General features: G+C 41.1%; 1 pseudogene; it reads right to left on the reverse strand.

The window, feature by feature from the left end:
- Nucleotides 1-6,033: 6,033 nt before the first annotated feature.
- On the reverse strand, nucleotides 6,034-14,009 carry LOC111169031 (nonsense-mediated mRNA decay factor SMG5 pseudogene; annotated as a pseudogene).
- Between the last annotated feature and the right edge of the window lie 3,968 nt (nucleotides 14,010-17,977).

Below are 17,977 nucleotides of genomic sequence, written 5' to 3' on the forward strand. Positions count from 1 at the left end.
GGAGCTCATATGAGCTTTGTTAGAAATATTTGTTTAAATGTATCTACAGGGCTTCCCTGGTGGTGCAGTGGTTAAGAATCCGTCTGCCAATGCAGGAAACACAGATTCGATCCCTGGTCCAGGAAGATCCCACATACAGTGGGGCAACTAAGCCTGTGCACCACAATTACTGATCCTGAGCTCTAGAGCCCGCGTGCCACAACGACTGAGCCCGCATGCCACAGCTACTGAAGCCCATGTGCCTAGAGCCCGTGCTGCACAATGAGAAGCCCGCGCGCAGCAACGAAGACCCAGTGCAGCCAAAGATAAAATAAATAAATAAAATTTTTTTAAAATGCTATGTCATGTTAAAAGAAATATATATATATATACACAAAGCTTCTTTCCAACCCAGGTGTGGCTTCTTCAATGGACCAAGCTGCAACACAGTATTGATTTGACAGAGCCTCTGCTTCAATGATGTCTGTCTCACAGTGGCTCCAATAATCTCTATACTGCAAAATAAAGCCAAACTCTGGAAACAAACAAACGAACAAAAAACAAAAAAAAACCCTTCTTTCCATATAGAACAATGTGGTGAACAATTATTTCACTGAGAAAACATTGTTCACTATTTTTTGCAGATTATTGAGATTTAATTGCCAAATAACATTGTGTACTTTAAGGTGTACAATGTGGAGATTTGATACATGTATATATTGTGAAATGATTACCACAATAAGTTTAGTTAACATATCTATCACCTCACATAGTTATCTCTGTATAGTTATCTCTGTTTTCCATGATGATAACTTGTAACATCTACCCTCTTAGCATATTTCAAGTATATAGTATTGTTAACTATAGTCACATTGCTGTATATTACACCCTAGAACTTATTCATCTAAAAATTGGAAGTTTGTTCCCTTTGACCATCTTAGCCTCTCCCACCTATATTCCTTACCTTTCCCTGCCAAATACCACCTACTCTCTGTTTCTATGACTTAGGGTTTCTTAGATTTCATGCATAAGTTAGGTGCTACAATATGCATCTTTCTCTGTCTGACTTATTTCACTTAGCATAATGCCCTCAAGGTACATCAATGTTGTTGCAAATGGCAGACATTTATATGGTTGAAATATATTCCATTATATACATATATATATATATATATATACACACACACACACACACACATAATTTTCTTTATTCATTTATTGATCAGTGGACACTTAGGTTATTTTCATAATTTGACTACTGTAAATAATGCTTAAAGAACATGGAGGAGCAGACATCTCTTTGAGAGAGTGACTTCATTTGTTAAGAATGGACACCCAGAGAGGAACTGCTAGATCATTTGGTAATTCTATTTTTAATCTTTAGGGGAAACTTCATACTGTTTTCCAGTGGGTGCACCAATTTACTTTCCAACCAGCAGTGTACAAAAGTTCCCTTTTCTCCACATCGTTGCCAACACTTGTTACCTCCTGTCATTTTTATAATAGCCATTCTAACCACGTGTGAGGTGATATTTCTTTGAGGTTTTGATTTTCATTTCAGTGATGATTACTGACATTCAGCAACTTTTCATGTATCTGTTGGCCATTTGTATGTCTTCTTTGTGAAAAAAATGTCTATCCAGGTCTTTTATCCTTTTTTTAACCAGATTATTTATTTATTATCATTATCACTATTATTATTTGATATTGAGCTGTATGAGTTTCTTATATATATTAGAATTAACCCCTTATTAGATGTGGCTTGCAAATATTTGCACCCATTCTGTCAGTTGCCTTTTATTTTCTTATTTCCTTTGTTGTGTGTGGAAGCTGTGCAGAAGTTTGATGTAGTTCCACTTGTTTATTTTGGCTATTGTCTTTGTGCTTTGGTGTTGTATACATAAAATCATGGCCAAGACCAATGTCAAGAAACTTTTCCCTATATTTTCTCTGAGGAGTTTTATGGTTTCAGGTCTTACATTTAAGTCTTAATCCATTTGAAGTTAATTTTTGAGTGATTTAAGAAAAGGATCCAGTGTCATTATTTTGCATGCGAATATCCACTTTTTCAAATACTATGTACTGAAGAGACTATCTTTTCCCCATTATATATTCACAGTTCCCTTCTCAAATATTAGTAAGCCATATACACATGAGATTTTTTCCTGTGCTCTCAATTCTGTTTCATTATCTACATGTGCATTTTTATGCCAGTACCATTCTGTTTTGATTAGTATTGCATTTTAATAGAGTTTGAAATCAGAAAGTCTGAAGCCTCCAGCTTTTTAAAAATTATTTCTCTGGATTACTTTGTCTATTGGGAGTCTGTTGTGGTTCCAGATTAATTTTAGCAATTTTATATTTCTGTGAAAAATGTAATTGACTCTTTGATAGGGGTTGCACTGAATCTATAGATGCCTTTGTATTGTAGGGACAGTATAACAATAACAATTCTTAGGAATGGATAAAGAAGATGCGGCACATATATACAATGGAATATTACTCAGCCATAAAAAGAAATGAAATTGAGTTATTTGTAGTGAGGTGGATGGACTTAGAGTCTGACATACATGGTGAAGTAAGTCAGAAAGAGAAAAACAAATACTGTATGCTAACATATATATATGGAATCTAAAAAAAAAAAGGTTCTGAAGAAACTTGGGGCAGTGTAGGAATAAAGATGCAGACGTAGAGCATGGACTTGAGGACATTGGGAGGGGGAAGGGTAAGTTGGGACGAAGTGAGAGAGTGGCATGGACTTATAAATACTACCAAATGTAAAATAGATAGCTAGTGGGAAGCAGATGCATAGCGCAGGGAGATCAGCTCGGTGATTTGTGACCATCTAGAGGGGTGGGATAGGGAGGGTAAGGGGGAGACGCAAGAGGGAGGAGATATGGGGATATATGTATATGTATAGCTGATTCACTTTGTTATAAAGCAGAAACTACCACACCATTGTAAAGCAATTATACTCCAATAAAGATGTTAAAAAACCAATTCTTCCAATACATGAATGTATCTTTCTGTTTATTTATGACTTCTTCAGTTTCTTTCATCAAAGTCTTATAGTTCTCAGTGTACAGATTTTTGCCACCTTGGTTAAGTTTATTCCTAAGTATATTATTATTTTTGATGCTACTGTAATGGGATTATTTTCTTTATTTCTTTTTCAGATAGTTTTTTCCTAGTGTAACGAAATGCAGCTACATTGTTTTCTATATTCTGTATCTTGTTACTTCATTAAATTTGTTTATTAGTTCTAAATGTTTTTTGCATAGGAGTATTTAGGATATTCTACATATATAATAACATGTCATCTGCAAATGCCAATTTTACTTCTTTCCTTCCAGTTTGAATGCCTGTTCCTTCTTTTTCTCTTCTAATTGCTCTGGCCAGAACTACCAATACATTGTTGAGAGGACAGGTGAAAGTGGCATCCTTCTCTTTTCCAGAGGAAAAGATTTCAAACTTTTTCTGTGGAGTAAGATGTTAGCAGTGGGTTTGTCATATATGACCTTTATTATTTTGTGGGATATTCCTTCTATGTCCACTTGTTGCGAGTTTTTATCATGAAATAATTTTTAATTTTGTCCAATTCTTTTTCTGAATTTATTGAGATGATAATATGATTTTTAACTTTCCATTAAAGTGGTGTATCACATTTATTAATTTGTATATTTTGTACCTTCCTTGCATCCAGGGATAAATCCCACTTTATCAGGGTGCGTGTTCCTTTTATTGTGTGACTGATTTGGATTACTAGTATTTTGTTGATGATTTGCATCTATATTCATCAGGAATATTGGTTTATGATTTTTGTTTCTAGCCATGTCCTTAGCAGGTTTCGGAAGCAGGGTAATTCTGACCTCAAAAAAAATGAGTTTGGGAATGTTTTCTCCTCTACAATATTTTGGAAGAATTTGGAAAGACTGGCACTACTTCTTCTTTAAATGCTTGGTAGAATTCACCTGGAAAGCCATCTGCTCCTGGGCTTTTCTTGTTGGCAGGTTTGTTTTTTTTTTTTGCGGTACGTGGGCCTCTCACTGCAGTGGCCTCTCCCGTTGCGGAGCACAGGTCCGGACGCGCAGGCCCAGCGGCCATGGCTCACGGGCCCAGCGGCTCCGCGGCATGTGGGATCTTTCCGGACCGGGGTACGAAACCGTGTCCCCTGCATTGACAGGCGGACTCCCAACCACCGTGCCACCAGGGAAGCCCGGGAGGTTTTTGAATAGTGAGTCAATCTCATTACTCATTATAGGTCTGGTCAAATTTTCTCTTTCATCCTAATTCAGTCTTGGCAGCTTGTATGTTTCTTGAAATTTATCCATTTCTTCTAGGTAATCCTATTTATTAGCATATAAATGCCTATAGTAGTCTCCTATAATCCTTTGTAGTTCTGTGGTATCAGTTACAAAGTCTGCTCTTATTCCTGGTGTTAGTTTAGCTGAAGTTTTGTTGATTTTCCTTATTTCTTTTAAACTAGCTCTTCATTTGTTGATTTGTCTATTGTTTATCTGATTTTCACTTATTTTTGCTCTGATCTTCGTAATTTTCTTCTGCTAAACTTGGGTTTGCATGTTTTCTTTTTTCTAATTCCTTGAGGTAAAAAGTTACATTGTTTACTTGAGATCTCTTTTTATCCTTAATGTAGGCATTTTTCACTATAAACTTCTCTGTTAGGAGCACTTTTGCTGAATTTCATTAGTTTTGCCATGTTGTATTTCTATTTTTATGTATGTCAGAGTGTTTTTTACATCTCTTTTTATTATTTTTGATCCATTGGTTATTCAGGAGTATGTGTTTTAAAAATTTATACATATGTGCACATTTCCAGGTTTCCTCCTATTATTGATCTCTAGTTTCATATCATTGTGGTAAAAAAAATAGTACTTAACATGATTTAAATATTTTAATTTTGCTAAGACTTGCTGTGTAACCTATCATATGCTTTTTCCTGGAGAACATTTCATGTATCCTTGAGAAAATGTCTATTCTGTTGGTGCTGGACTGAATGCTCTGTGTATATCTGTTAGGTCCATTTAGTCTAAGTAGAGCATAAGTGTGCTCTTTCTTTATTGATTTTCTGTATGGATCATATATCTGTTGTCGAAAATGCGGTAATGAAATTCATACTATTATTGTATTGCTGTCCAATTTCTCCCTTCAGATCTGTTAGTATTGACTTAATATATTTAGGTGTGCCAGTGTCAGTTGTATAAAATTTACAAGTGTTAAATCCCTTGCTGAATTGACCCTTCAATATTATATAATGACTTTCTGTGTCTCATGTTAAATTTTAGGCGTAAAGTCTATTTTTTCTGTTATAAGTATAGCTACCCTTGCTCATTTTTGTTTTTGTGGTTTTGTTTTTGTTTTAGGTTTCAGGTGGGGGTGGGTCTTTATTCAGTGATGCTTTAGTCTCAGTCTCTGCCAGGGACTGGAAATGGGGGTGATCACACTGCCCCCAGGTTGTCCCAGACTTACCATCTTAGAGGAAAGAGGCAGGATGCCTGCTGTCCTCTGAGAACAGCCTGGGAAGCTAGGCTAGCACTGGGGCTGGGGGGAACAGCAGAGCTGAGATCCCCACCTTCAACCCCCAGTCCGAGCTATATGTGCAGCCTGAGGGGGAGGGGCTGAGGCAATCCTGGCCAAAGCCTCCCACACACAGCCCTGCTCTTGCTGTTCCACTCATGATCTCTGCTCCCACATTCACCTCGACACTCCAAAAGCTAGACCCGTGCTCAGCTCCTCCAGGCCTTTAGTCCTGGGGAAGGACAAAAGTAGGGAAGCCTATCAGGGCAGAGGGCCCCTGGCTGGGCAGCGTCAAGGGATGTCTCCTTTCTGCTGCCCATCGGAACATAGGCCCCTCCCTAGAGAGTAAGGGAGGTGATGGCCTCAAACATCGCCCCCCCTCCTCTTACTGGCATCCCACTCTGTCCCAGCACAGCAGCCCAGAGCACAAAGCACAGTGACCATGGGGCTGGTGGGCACAGGAGCCCTCACTGGCATACAGGCCTGACTGCCTGAAGCCGTCATGGGCCTGCTCCCTGCACTGGAAGCCAGATGAAGGCAGACAGAAACGAGAAGTGGGGTAGTGGGTGTGCAGCCCCTGCAGCAAGATGGATCTAAACTCTGCCCTGCTGTTGGTGCAGGCAGCTCCAGGCCCCTCTTTCTTAAGAGTCCCCAAGGCTCCAGAGCTGCCCAGCTTTTGCAAAGGGAGATGAGAGGGGGATGGGTGGGCCTCGAGGAGAGGAAGTGTCTGCAGAGAACCACCCAGACATCTGGTGTTACCCAACTCTACCCACAAGGCCAGAGGGCCCAAACTCCTGGCACCAACCACCCTATGCCTTGGGTGAGGAAGAAGGGCCCCTTCTGCTGTCCCTTCCCCCCAGCAGTCCGGGAACTACTCCAATGAAACGAAGACACCCGTGCCTACCACCTGCCCCTGGGGAAAGCAGGGGGGCTGAGGCAGGAAGGCTGGCTGGGGCCCACAGGCCTCTCCTGCTCCAAACACTTTCCTTGCTTTCCTGACGTTATCTTGGAAACAGGGGGACCCCCACTCTCCCAGCTGGCTCCTGGGCCCTTCCTGCAGCCTGTGTGCAGCTGGGCTTCCTTCCTGTGTACATGCGTGAGTCTGAGTGTGGTGGGGTGACTACAGGTGGTGGTCCTGGCTGCCAGGGAGGGCGGGAGAGATGTGGAGTCAGCCCGCTGCAGGGCCTGGGGGTCGGTCTCAGCCAATCTCCTTCCACTGCTTGTAGAAGTCCAGAACATTCTTAATGTCCACACTGGCATGTGCAGTGGCCTGCAAGGCTGCCTGCATAGGGCCTGAGAGCATGCTGGGGTTGTCCAGTGGAAGCCCTGTGATGATGGTCACCATGCCACTCGGGTCCTCCTCACCTGCCCTCTGGGCCAGAGTCAGCTGTTTGCAGCTGTCCAGGATCTTATAGAGCATCCAGGCATCTGCATCCTGCCTCTTCAGCTTATGCCACTTGAAGCTCTTCCCCACCTCTTTCTGGCAGCCAACCCTTTTTTAAACTCTGCCTCCAGGTATTGGATTCCATCCTGGGCCCCTGGGTGTTCCTTCTTCAGCAAATCTAGGCCATCGATCACTGTCATTGGGATGATGACAATGAAGAGGCCACTGGTGGCCAGCTGGCGGATGGTAGGGTGGTGGTGGCAGAGGGCTTGGGTGTTGGAGATGAGGTAGGGAGACATTGCTGACCGGGCCTTGGGCTGCTGCAGGCTCCCTTCCAGCTGAGAGACCTCAAGCTGAAGTCATAGCTGGGCCATGTCTCTCATTAGCCCATTCCGCTGAGCTTCCTCCTGTGCCATGAGGAAATGGGCCTGGGCCTGCTGCAGCAGGCTCTCTTGCTCAGACTGGGAGATGCTGACAAAGATGCTGACCTCTGGGTTGAACAGTAGGATGCTGCCATGCAGGCGGGCAATGAAGTGGCCAAAGCTGTGGATGCAGCAGATGTGCACGACTGTCTCCTCTAAGCTGCTGAGCAAGAGCTGATCCGTGTCAAAGTTAAAGCATCTGTGGGCAGCCTGGAGGGGAGGCAGATTGTGAAGTGCCATGTCCTCTGGGAGCAGCAGGCTAGACGGGAGGTCAGGCAGTTCACAACCTTCAAGAAGATCCTGGACCTTGGGACACAGGACCAGGCCAGACTCTTGGAGTTCTCCAGCAGCTGGCAACAGATTCAGCAACACAGACAGGCAGTTCCACAGACTTAGAGAGCTCTGCGCACATACAATGATGAGGCTGCGGTTGGTTCACAGCCAGTCCAGGAAGACTTTCACAGCAGGAAGCTGGCCTTCGGCCATGAGGACTTGCAGCTTCTCCTGGATGCTGCGCTCATTCCAACAGGCGCGCCCACTGTTGGACTCACTTCCCTCCGACTCAGAGCCCTCTTCAGAGGCTGGCTCTGAGGGCTTGTCCACATCCCCTCTGACACAGGGCCTGGGGCTGGCCAAGGTGGGAGCTTCGGTGGTGGGCTGGAGGAGCAGGTTGCTGAAGGTGGGGGCCCGTTGGAAGCAGCGTTTAGTCTGCAACATCTGGGTGGACATCGCTTGTAGATTGCTGGCAATGCTGGCCTCGCTGGGGTCCAGTGGGCCATTGAAGGATTCAGGAGCCTCTGACCTGGCCCAAGGTGGCTCCAGGGCTGGGGACCATGTCCCTTCCTCATCCTCCTTATCTTCCAGGTCTGATCTGGACTCTTGGCTCTTCATTTCTGAATCTGTCTTAGCATCAAAGGCCGTTCCCCCACCTTCAAGACTCTTGTCAGAGCCACTGTCCGAGCCCTCGCTGGCCTGGGCTGAGTCATGGCTCAAGTCCTAGTCAAAGCCTTCACTCATGTCACTGTCATCACCAGCTGTGGGTGGGCGGCAGAGGCAGGAGAGGTGGGAGAACTTCTGGTTCTTTCTGGCTTCACCCTCTTGAGGTGCTGCAGGAAGAGGCTCAAGACCCTCCTTCTCCAAGTGTCCCTTGGACTCTGGTTCATCTGTGCCATCGCTCTGGAATGCCGGGACAGGAGTCTCGCCCTCTTCCAGCTCAGCTTGCCGCCCTATGTGGACATGACTGACGAGGTGGGAGAAGAGGGCCAGGGTGAAGGCAATAGCTGCACTGTACTGCTTGGATGTGCTCTCTTCAAGCTGTGCACACCCATAAGGCAGATGACGACCGTTTGAAAGATGAGAAGGTCTGGGAGGAAATCATATCCACTCTCATCCTCACTGGCCAGGCTGAGGTTGGGTGGGGAGGGCAGGTAGAAGAGACAGAGGCTGAAGTCCTTCAGGACTGACTGGCAAAGTGACATCAGCTTTGAGTCCAGGGAGCTACTTTTGGGCTGCAGGAGGCTTTGCAGATACATAAAGTTCACCAGCAACCTCTTAATATCTTTACATCGCTTCTTGTTGGGAGAGAGATTCCTAGTCTCGCACTTCTTCAGCTGTGGTACACTTTGGCTGCCTTGTCACACAGCCGCTTGAGATTCCCATAGGCCCCCTCAAAGGACACTTCCAACTAGATGCAGCACAGGTAGCAATACATGGCTTCCACATTATAGTACTTGCTGCCTGCAAGGGTGCCCAGCTGGTTGAAGGCATTCCAATCTGGGGAGCCACTGACAGGGCTTGGTAGTAAAATCTCTCAGCTAGCAGCTCAGAGTTTATGCCAGCTAATTCATTCTGATATCATGACAAATCCCCCAGGTACACTAGCCATTGGTGGCATGCCGTCTGTGCTCAATCCATCTACTTCCCTGAGGCAGACACTGGCTTCCTGCATCCTGTGAGGGGGTTGGTGACATGGGTCCAGTCGATGCAGCATTGCAGTTCTAGCTGGTAGTGGGACTGGATATAGAGAAGGAGATGCTGGTAGAAGCCAATCCCAGCGACCAGGTGTGTCCTGTAGGCACATTCTAAGGTGCTCCGGCTGTGGATATGCTTTTTGTTAGACTTGATGAGCTGGATAACTTCGTAGCATACCTTTCTCCACAGCAGCTCCTTAGCCTTCCTCCCATAGTCCACCGGGTGCTTGACGCAGAGATCACGCAGCTTGCTCCTCGGGCTAATGTTCTCTGGTTTGAACACTTTTTGATAAGCGGTTTTGTTGCAAAGGATGAGGTCAAGTCGATGCACAGCCTTTACCACAGCCCGGATAAAGCTGCTTAGTGTTGGGGACCTTTGCTTCGCGGGCTCGCTGCTCTCCCGTTTGGCGGGGGGTGAGCCTTGGCTCATGGTGACTGGGCCCGCCCCCGCTACACGTACCACTATCTCCACCACTGCCGTCTTTCTGGCTGCAGCAGCAGCCGGCCCTGCTCCGCCGCCATCGAAGGGAGATGGCTGCCCGCGACTGCCTACCCTTGCTCATTTTTGGTTTTCATTTTTATGGAATATATTTTTTCCATCTCCTCATTTTTATTTGTCATGAAAGCTGAAAAAAAACTCTTTAGGTGGAATACAGTTCGTCTTTTAAAAAATTCGTTCAATCACTCTGTCTTTTAATTGGAAATGTTAATCTATTTACATTTAGAGTATTTATTTATATGTAAGAACTTACTAATGACATCTTGTCAATTTTTTCTGGCTGTTTTGTAGTCTTCCTGTTCCTTTCTTTGTCTCTTGATGTCTTTCTTTGTGAACTGATGATTTCCTGTAGAGGAATGTTTGGTTTTCTTTCCTTTTTCTCTTGTGTATCTACTGTAGGTCTTTGCTTTGTGGTTACTGTGAAGCTGATAAGCCATGAACATCTTATACATATAACAGTCTATTTTAGGCTGCAACAACCTAACTATTCACATACAAAATTCTACCCTTTTACTCACTCCCCCCAACAGTTTATGATTTGAGGTCACAGTTTATTTATTTTTATATTGTTTATCTATAGCAAATTAGTGTGTAAGTGTAGTTATTTTTAATGCTTCTGTCCTTTAACATTTGTATGATTAATTAACACACCATCATATTTATGCATTGTTGTAATCCTAGTTCACTATATGCTTGCCTTACCAATGTGTTTTGTATTTTTTGTTTTAATGTTCTTAGTGTTTTTTCATTTAACCCTGAGGAACTCCCTTTGGCAATGTAAGCAGTGTAGGTCTGCCAGTTGTGTACTCCATTAGATTTTCCTTGTCTGAGAGTCTTTATCACTCCATTTCTGAAAGACAACTTTTCAGGTAAACTATTTTTGGTTGATTTTTTTTTTCTTTCAGCATGTTGAATTTATCATCCCACTCTCTCATACCCTGCAAAGTTTATTTTGAGGTATCTGTTGATAGTTTTATGGGGGGGTGGTTTCCACTGCATGTGATGCTTTTTTTTCCCTTGTTGCTTTTAAAACTTTCTCTTTGCCTTTGATTTTAGGCAGTTTTATCACAATGCTTGTTGGAGAAGATCCCTCTGGGTTGGATCTGTTTGGGGACTTATGAGCTTTGTAAACTTGGATGTCCAAATCTCTCTGCAGAGATGGAAAGTTCTCAGCCATTATTTCCTTAAATATACTTTCTACCCCTTTCTTTGTCTCATCCTCTGGGACCACAGTTATGCATAGATTATTACTTGTAATGGTTTCCTATAGTTCACAAAGGCTATCTTTGCTTTTTGGGGGGGGGGTTCTTTTTGTAAGGTAACATATGATGTATCATACAAAATGTTCAATATGCACTTGAAGAAAAGTGTGTTTTCTGGGCTTTCTGGGTGGAGTGTTCTGTATATATCTTTTAGGTCTAATTGTTTTATATTGTTGTTCAAATTTTCTATTTCCTTATTGATCCTCGGGCTGGTTGTTCTACTATTGAATATGGGATATTGAAATCTTGCTCTCTAACTGTGGACATGTCTATATCTCCCTTCAATTTTGTCGACACTTGCCTTGTATACTTTGGAGCTCTGAGGTTTGTTGTGTACATATCTATAGTTTTATATATTCTCAGTGAAATATTTCTTTTACCGATACATAATGTTCTTATTTTTCTCTTTTACCAGTTTTAGATTTAACATCTATTTTGTCTGATATTAATATATAGCCATGCAGCTCTTTTGGTTACTATTTGCATAGGATATCTGTTCCATCCTTTCACTTTTAACTTATGTGTGTCCTTAGATCTAAAGTGAGTCTGCTGTATATAGTATATCCTTTTTGTAAACATCAGCTGTGCAAAACTATGCCTTGTGCTTCAGAATTTTAATCCACTTATATTTAATTACTGTTAAGAAATAATTCTTTTGTTATTTTTCCATAAATAAAGTAATTATTTATTTTCTGTAATTCTTATGGCTTTTTGTGGTAACTCATTTTGTCTATGACTACCTTCCCTTGTGTTTAGTTAATTATTTGTAGTCACATGTGTCAGCTGCCTTCTAACTCCTTTTACAGATATTTTCTTTGTGGCTACCATAAGGGTTACATATAACATCCTAAAGTTATAGTACTCTATTTTGAATTGAAACAATATAAATGTAACTGCACACAAAACTACCCCTTTATAATTCCATCTCCCTGCACTTTATGTTACTGATGTCATAAGTTACATCTTTATATTTTCTGTACTCATTAGCACAGTTTTATAATGACATTCATGCATTTTTCTTTTAAATCCTGTAGAAAATAAGAAGTAAAGTTATAAACAAAATTATAATTTTTAAAAATTTTCTCATGGGTATACCTTTACTGGAGATTGTTATATGTTCATATGGTTTCAAATTACTCCCTAGTGTCCTTTCCTTATAATCTGGAGGAGTCCCATCAGCATTTTTTAGGGTAGTCTAGTGATCATGAATTCCCTCAGCTTTTGTTTAACAGGGAATATGTTAATATCTTACACATTTATAAAGACATTTTTTTCTGGATATAAAACTCTCAATTAGATATAAAATTATCAGTTGCTAAGATTTTTTTCCCCTTTCAGTACTTTCTATATAGCATCCAATGCCTTCTGGCCTCCAAGATTTCTGCTGAGAAATTGGTTGATAATCTTTTTTTTTTTTTTTTTTTTTTGTGGTACGCGGGCCTCTCACTGTTGTGGCCTCTCCCATTGCAGAGCACAGGCTCCGGACGCATAGGCTCAGCGGCCATGGCTCACGGGCCCAGCTGCTCCGCAGTATGTGGGATCTTCCGGGATCGGGACACAAACCCGTGTCCCCTGCATCGGCAGGCGGACTCTCAACCACTGCGCCACCAGGGAAGCCCGGTTGATAATCTTAATGAGGATGGATACCTTGTTCGTGACAAGTCACTTTTTTCCTACTACTTTCAAGATTCTCTCTTTTTCTTTGTCTTTCAACAGTTTAATTTTAATGTATCTCAGTGTGGGCCTCTTTGGGTTTATCCTCTTGGTAGATGATTGAGTTTCTTGAATTTGTACATACCTCCTTTTCTCTTTTGGGAGATTTTTGGCCCTCATCCTTCAAGTAATCTCTGTGCTCTTTTCTCTCTTCTTCATCTGGGACTCACATAATGCATACATAGGTACACTTGATGTTTTAAATAACTTGATGTTTTAAATAACTAATTTTTTAATGAGTCTCACTCTAGCTTCTCCTTGGAGCTATGTAATTTACTATATGGGTCCACCAATAATCTAGTTCTCCAGAGAATGCAAATCTAAGATCTGCAGGTCTTAAAAAATTAACCTTAGTAAAGCACTTTGGTCACTGAATTCAGCTCTCTTCAGAAAGGATTAATTTCCTCCACGCACCTCCTGCATAATGATCAGGATAAAAAGAATATGGGGTTATATGGACCTATTTTGAAATTTAGGTTCTGCCCTGATAATTCTAGTTTAGGTTACCCCCTTCTTTTCCTTGAAAGCTCCCTGAGGGTGCAACACTCTTATAGTCTTGAGTGGTTGTACAGATATATGGAGGTGACTAAATCCTATGTCAGGTTCTTTCCCTGAAGTTTGTCAGAATACTCAGATAAAATGATTATTTTAATTGTTGTTTTTTACAGAGGGATGTCTAATCTGTGATTTGGTTTCACCCTACTTTCTAACTAATAATTCTCAGGAAAAAGGGCCCCTGAGAGTAGCTGTGATTAAATTCAAAAAGCAAATACAAATGAAGCACAAATTCTTTAAAAAATAAAATCAAGAGGTATTTTTTTTTAATTTTATTTATTTATTTATGGCTGTGTTGGGTCTTCGTTTCTGTGTGAGGGCTTTCTCTAGTTGCGGCAAGCAGGGACCACTCTTCATCGCGGTGCACGGGCCTCTCACTATCACGGCCTCTCTTGTTGAGGAGCACAGGCTCCAGACATGCAGGCTCAGTAGTTGTGGCTCACGGGCCTAGTTGCTCTGCGGCATGTGGGATCCTCCCAGACCAGAGCTCAAACCTGTGTCCCCTGCATTGGCAGGCAGATTCTCAACCACTGCGCCACCAGGGAAGCCCCAAGAGGTATTTTTTAAAAACTTTATTTTTTCATCATTTTGAAAGATTTTGCTGTTCTCCCCAACTGCCAAGTTGACAGGTTTTTTTTTTTAGTCCCTTTCTTTCTTTTCTTTCTTTTTTCTTCTTGCTTTGTTTCTGACAAGAAACTTGTCATCTTTATCTTAGCTTCCTTGTACAGATTATTTTTTTCTCCAGCTGCTTTTTTTAAAGCTTTTTTAAAATATTAATTTATTTTATTTTATTTTTGGCTGCGTTGGGTCTTTGTGGCTGTGCACAGGCTTTCTCTAGCTGTGGCAAGGAGGGGCTACTCTTCATTGCGGTGCACAGGCTTCTCGTTGTGGTGGCTTCTTTTACTGCAGAGCACAGGCTCTAGGCGCATGGGCTTCAGTAGCTGCAGCACTGTGGGCTCAGTAGTCGTGGCTCACGGGCTCTAGAGCACAGGCTCAGTAGTTGTGGCACACAGGCTTAGTTGCTCCGCGACATGTGGGATCTTCCCAGACTGGGGATCAAGCCCATGTCCCCTGCATTGGCAGGCGGATTCTTAACCGCTGTGCCACCAGGGAAGCCTCCAGCTGCTTTTAATATTTTATATTTATCACTGGTTTTGAGCAATTTGATTATGATATACTTTGGTGTAGCTTTATGTTTCTTATGCTTGACATAAACTTCATGGATGTATGGATTTACAGTTTGAAAATTTTCAGGCATTATTTCTCTAAATTTTCTCTCCCATATCCCTCACACTCCTATAGGAACTCCAATTGCATATTTACCTGGTCACTTGAAGTTTTTCTACCATTTGCTGTTCATTGTTAATTATTTTCTCTGTTTTTTTCTTATGTCTTTTCCCTAGAAATTCATAATGTGCTGTTGATCCCATCAATTGTATTTTTTATATCAAGCATTGTAGTTTTCATCTACATCTAGAAGTTCAGTTTGAATCTTTTATCTCCCATGCCTCTACTTAACTTTTTGAATGTACAGAATACAGTGGCAATAACTGTTTTAAAACCCTTCTCCTAATTCTAACACCCGTATATGATTAGCAACAATTTTAATTGGTTTATTTTGCTCCGCATGGATCCCATTTTCTTGAATCTTTACAAATCTGATCATTTTTAATTGGATTAGAGACTCGTTGGGTGGTGGATATTTTGTAGTCAAAAAAATATTCTTGAGCTTGGTTCTGAGATGTATTTATGTTATTTGTAAACGGTTTGATCTTTCTGTGTTTTGCCATTAAGGTTTGTTAAGTGAGATGAGAGCAAGGCTCTTCTTTGGACTATCTTGTCCTGAACAAAGGGCCAGCCATGACCAAGCACCTCAACCTAAGGGAGCAGCACCAATTTGGTCAGGACTTTCTCCCAGGTTAGTGCCATACTCTCTTGCTCGATTGCTGTGACTCCAACTAATAGACTAATCCTGAACAGAAAACCAAGAGCAGAGTAAAGGGATTTTTATTTCTTTTTCCCTACTGTCAACACAGCATCTAGAATAATAGATGTCACACAGCAGGTTTTATGAATACACAGAAAAGATATTTCATATATAATATATATAATATATGAGATGAGATGTATATATACTTTATCTCCATTAGTAATCTTTACTTAAATTCAATTATGACTTATTTAATAAAGCTCCACCAGCCTTTTTGTGCTTATTACTTTTAATTAATTAGAGAGGTGTATTAGTTTGCTAGGTCTGCCATAACAAAATGGTGCAGACTAAGGGCTCAAGCAACAGAAATATATTTTCTTACAGTTAGAGAGTCTAGAAGTTCATAATCAAGGTGTCCTTAATTTTAGTGTCTTCTGTGGAATCTCTCCTTGGCTTGCAGGTGGTTGTCTCCTTTTTTAAACTGAAATATATTTGACATATAACATTATGTAAATTTAAGTTATAAAACATGTTGATTTGATAGGTTTATGTATTGTAGTATGATTGCTGTTGTAGGGACAATCAGCACCTTGATCATGTTACATGATTATCTTTTTTTTTTTTTTGGTGATTGGAATAATTAAGATCTAGTCTCTTAGCAAGTTTGACGATTATAATACAATATTGTTGTTTGTATTCACTATATTGTGCTTTAGATCTCTGGGACTTTTTTAGTGTTGCCCTCTTATTGTGTCTTCATATGGTCTTTCTTCTGTAGGTATGCATTCCTTGTGTCTCCTTGTGTATCCAAAGCTTCTTATAAGAACACCAGTTGGATTGGATTAGAGCTTACCTTAACAGCCTCATTTTAACTTAATTACTTCTCTGAAGGCCCTAACTCTGAATATAGTTACACAGTAGGGTACTCAGGCTTAGGGCTTCAACATATTAATTTGGAAGATGGGCACAATTCAGCGCATAATAGAGGACAAATTATGATAAAATTGAAAATGAGTAACTTGTCATTTTGTGCATGAAAATCCAAGACCATTAATATTAAAATTAGTTTAAAAATAAATTAGAGGATGAAGGAGAAAATATTGTTAATATATCAAAACAAGCATCTCTCCTATGTGCAAATAAATACTTGTTATACCATATGTGAGAGTGTTTTATTTACTGTAATAGGATTCAAATTGAAAGAGCTTAATAAATGTTTACCTATATGTAAGTCTATATGAAGAAAATTATTAACCTGCATAAGAGATTTAAAGAAGAGAGAGGATATATAGTGGGCAGGATTATATTAGTGGCAGACAGGATAATGTCACTATTTCACTTTTGTAAAGATATCTTTTCTTGCAGGCATGCAGGGTGCAGCCCAGCAATGTAGTTCTAAATAGTCTGACCTGATGATATGATTACATTTTAATTAAGGGTCAAAATAAGCTGTAAAAAGGAAAGCTTGTATCTGAAAAATGTATTTGTGTGGTGTACTGCACTGAATAAAGTTGAGGCTAATTAACATTGGTTATGTTTGGGAAGAAGATGGAGAGTGGGAACTTCCTCCAATTATCCCATCAAGCACTACTCTTTTGATGAAACTGATCTTGTGTTTTTGTATAATTTAAAACAAAATGTTGAAATATATTTGTATACATTAAAGAACACAGGAAATACTCCATAAAATGTTGAAAGAATAATGATTTTTCAACAGCCTTGCTCAGGTCAGAATTGGTGGTGTATGAAAAAAATACTTGCAGAGTATATTGAGTATTTTGCTAGGCCTATGTCATGAGGAGGGCCATCTAGTTTGCATAAAGCAAACATGGTTGAGCTATCAGTGCATTATACTGTCATATATAGATTTAGTGTTAGAAGGTCAGGCATTTTTACATAGAAAATCATTGCCAAATGCAAGTTCATGTACCTGATGCACAGTAAGGCCAAACAGACCAAAACATTGATGTTTGGAGCAGGTAAAGATTTACTGCAGTGGTCAAGCAAGGAGAATGAACGGGTGGCTTATGCTCAAAAGACCTGAACTCCTAGATGATTTTGAGAAAAGAGTTTTGTAGGCATATTTGGGGTCGGAGCCTGCAAGGTATCTACTTTGGTTGGTGATGAGGTGACTGGGTGCTCTTCAGGAATATTGTGCTCAACCTGAAGTTACCATCCTCCTGCAGAGAGGGGGCTTTAGATCCTGCAGCAAAACTCAAAGATATTTTATGTATAATCCCTTGAGGAGGAACCAGGTCCCTGTTTTATAGCTGCAGTATTGTTTCTTGACTGCTTCTCTTTGCTTCTGCACTCCCTCCGTTCCCTGGTTAGTAACTGGTTGAATCTGTCCTTTGGAACTCAGCGATGGTCTAGGAGCTGAAACCTTTTTCCTACAAAGATGCAAGGAACAGGGAAAGGCTTTTGTATCCAGAAGAGCCCTGTAGCGTCCTGCTTGGTTTCAAAATTGCAGTAAATGAAAAAGAAGTCTGTCCCATTATGACTAAACCAGTGAACTCACTTTTGAGAAAATACGCTATTTGTCTTTCACAAAGGACGCCCCCTTGATGCCAAGTAGGTTAATTAATGCAGAGACGGAAAATTCTATTCCATTAGAAGGATATTTTCTCGGGACTATCAGGATCTACCAATCTGGAGAATCTGATATCAGTCATGACCTTTACCTGCTTGCCTTGGTACACCCACATAGGCCAGGTATGGAGATAGTCCA

The sequence above is a fragment of the Delphinapterus leucas genome, chromosome 6 (genome assembly GCF_059928025.1).
Source record: "Delphinapterus leucas isolate spDelLeu-1000000601 "Yukka" chromosome 6, BTC_Dleu_Yukka2, whole genome shotgun sequence".
Lineage (NCBI taxonomy): Eukaryota > Metazoa > Chordata > Mammalia > Artiodactyla > Monodontidae > Delphinapterus > Delphinapterus leucas.